The following is a 3,115-nucleotide window of genomic DNA, read 5'->3' as shown; positions in this document are numbered from 1 at the left end:
GCCGTTCCGACCGGTCCGGCGACCGGGACCGGCTCCTTCAGCATGCTCCAGCCGCAGCTGCGGAGGTGGCCGAGTCGGGTGGGGGCACGCAGGGGCCGGGCTGACCGTTCCGGAGGGCCCGAGCCAGTCCTGCAGAGGCCTGCAGCTGCACCTGCAATGAAACCGAGACCTGTGGGGCACACAGGGGCTGGGCCGACCGGTACGGCGAGCCCAAGCCGGTCCTGCAGAGGCCTCCAGCCACGGCTGCTGTGTGACCGAGTCCTGTTTGGGCACGCAGGGGCCGGGCTGACCGTTCCGGAGAGCCGGAGCCGGTCCTGCAGAGGCCTCCAGCTGCAGCTTTAGTGTGACCGAGTGCTGTGCGGGCCCGCAGGGGCCGGTGCGAGCGGTCCGGTGACCGGGATCGGCTCCTTCAGCATGCTCCAGCCGCAGCTGCGGAGGTGGCCGAGTCGGGTGGGGGCACGCAGGGGTTGGGTTGACCGGTCCAGCAAGCCTGAGACGGGCCTGTACAGGCCTCCAGCCGCACCTGTAGTGAGACCGAGTCCTGTGGAGGCACGCAGGGGCCGGGCCGACCGGTCCGCTGACCCAGAGTCGGTCCTGTACAGTCCACCAGCCACACCTGCAGTGACACCGAGTCCTGTGGGAGCACACAGGGGCCGGGCTGACCATTCCGGAGAGCCGGAGCCGGTCCAGCAGCGGCCTCCAGCCGCACCTGCAGTGTGACCGAGTCCTTTTGGGGCACTCAGGGGCCGGGCCGACCGTTCCGGAGGGCCCGAGCCGGTCCTGCAGAGGCCTCCAGCCACTGCTGCTGTGTGACCGAGTCCTTTTTGGGCACGCAGGGGCCGGGCCGACCGTTCCGGAGAGCCCGAGCCGGTCCTGCAGAGGCCTCCAGCCGCGGCTGCAGTGAGACCGAGTCCTGTGCGTGCACGGAGCGGCCGGGCCGACCGGTCCGGCGACCGGGAGCGGCTCCCGCAGAGGCCTCCAGCCGCCGCCGCGGAGCGACCAAGTCCGTCCTGGCCGGGTAGACGTGGCCTGCCAGCCCGGAGAGGGCCGGGCCAGCGACCTCTAGCGGTCTCCGCCGTGTGAACGGCTCGGAGCCCTCTGGGGCCGGGTAGACCGTTCCGCTGCTTTCGAGCCGCTCGGCAGCGACTTCTTACGGCAGCGTTCGTCTCGTGTTTGCTTCTTTGTTTATTTCTCTGTCCCTCAGTGTGCCCGTTCGTTTGCCGGTTTGAACGTTTTGGTTTCGTTTCCTTTTCGCTCGGGGGCTAGGTAACTCTTTAGGCGGTTTCAAGCTGGGTCTTTGAAACCCCATTCGCGTGCGGCTCGCTCGCGCGCCACATCAACGCCGGGACACCTTAGCCAGGGCGCCGCGTAACCCCCCCCCCTCCCCCCGGTCCCCCTCCACCCGACCGGCGGACACGGCCCCGACCTCCCGAGGAGGTGCGCAGGCGCGGGCGTGTGGGCGGGGGCTCCGCCCACAAGGGGGCCGGGCGGGCGGGAAAGTACGGCCGGTTCGCATGCGGGCGGTCGCTCGTGTCGGCGCGGGAACGCAAAATAATGGCGGGAAGACGGTAGCAGAGGTAGGCCGGGGGGAGACGGCGTCGTCCGTCCCGGGGGTGGTGGTGGTGGTGGTGGCGGCTGGCGGCGGCGGCGGCGGCGGCGGCGGCGGCGGGGGGCGGGGGCCGGGGGCCGCGGGCCGCCTGGGACTCGTCTGTTCGACTCGTCCGGTCACCGGGCTCGCAGCGAGCCTCTCTCCCGGCCGGCAGGAGGGCGGAGAGGCAGCCTCGCCTCGCCTCGCCTCGCCTCGCCTCCCACCCGGCCGGCGTCCGAGCCGTCGGGTCCGACCGCCGGCGCTCGGGGAGGGGACCCTCGGCTCCCCCGGCGGGGCGCTACTAGAGGGAGAAGTGGAAGAAGAGCGAGCGACTACGGGAGTGCGAACGTACGTGCCCGTTCCCCGCACCCCCCCCCCCCGGTAGAAAAAAAAAAAAAAAACGGAAAGCAAGAGTGTAATGGAAAGAAAGCGCGTGGCGGGCTGGGGGTGGGTCCACGGTTGGGGGAGGGCAGGGAGGAGTTGCGCGGGGGGGGGGGTGCGGGTGTGAGCGGCGCGGGGACCGGTCGAGACATCAGGTCGTGCCCGCCGGAGGAAAGAAAGGCACGGGAAAAAAAAATCAAAGCGGGGGGGGGGGGGGTGGCGGGGTGTGGAGAAGCAGCGTTCAGAAAACAAAAACAAAACAAAACCAAAAAAACGGCGGGGAAAGACGAACAAAAGGGGGCCGATCAGGCGGGGCGGATCCGGGGGGTGGGGCTGGGGCGCCGACCCTTCTGTCTCGCCACTGGCCGGCCGAGCCGTCGGGTCCAGCCCTTCGGGAGTCGAGTGGGGGGGGAGGAGGGGAGCGGGCATGAACGGCGAGAGAAAGGGGGGGGGGGGGGGGAGGGAGGAATAAATAAATAACAATCCCGTGACCCTCTCCCGTCCGACTTTCCCCCGAGAACGAGGAAGAAACGGGCGACGACTGAGCAAACGACCAATGGCACGGATGGACGGACGTATTTAAGAAGAAAGTAAGGGGGGGGGGAACCCAGGCAAAGAAGGAAAGAAAGAAAGATGGAGAGAGTGAGAGAGAGATGAGAGAGAGAGAGAGAGAAATAAAGAGCGAGCGAACAAACGAAGGAACGAATGTGGGGGAGAAAAAGAGAAAAAGGAGCGGGGGGCAGATCAGGTGGAGCGGATACAGGGGATTGGGGGGGGGGGGGTGCCGGGCACCGGACGCCAAGTCGAGTCACTATCTGGCCGAGCCATCGGAAGGGGGGGACACCTTTTTTTTTTTTTTTAAAAAAAAAAAAAAAAAAAAAAGGGGGGGGGTGGAGGGAATGGGGGAAAAAAAATCAATTTAAAAAAAAAAAAACGGGAAAAGAAAAATCAAAAATCATTAAAAAAAAAATGCAGAAAAGGTTGCCAGGGCGGGGTGCTGGGGGTGGGGGGGGGGGGGGGGGGTTGGTGTTGAAGCTCCGTCTGCCAGGTCTACCCGCCACCTCGGCACTGCAGCCACTTCCCGACAGAGGGGGGGGGGGGCGTGCTGGGCTGGGCCGGGCCGGGCCGGGCCGGGCCTACTCACGC

At 66.9% G+C, this 3,115-nt stretch overlaps 1 long non-coding RNA gene across 1 annotated transcript; it reads left to right on the top strand.

Moving 5' to 3' along the window:
- Positions 1 to 1,496: 1,496 nt before the first annotated feature.
- On the top strand, positions 1,497 to 2,607 carry LOC121106973. The gene is made up of 2 exons (XR_005840237.2): positions 1,497 to 1,577; positions 2,488 to 2,607. It is a non-coding gene; the product is annotated as an uncharacterized LOC121106973 (long non-coding RNA).
- The last annotated feature ends 508 nt before the right edge of the window (positions 2,608 to 3,115 follow it).

Source organism: Gallus gallus, chromosome 16 (genome assembly GCF_016699485.2).
Source record: "Gallus gallus isolate bGalGal1 chromosome 16, bGalGal1.mat.broiler.GRCg7b, whole genome shotgun sequence".
In the NCBI taxonomy this organism is placed as follows: Eukaryota; Metazoa; Chordata; class Aves; order Galliformes; family Phasianidae; genus Gallus; species Gallus gallus.
Note: the sequence above shows the minus strand (reverse complement) of the source record. Positions and strands in the feature narration are given on the sequence as shown.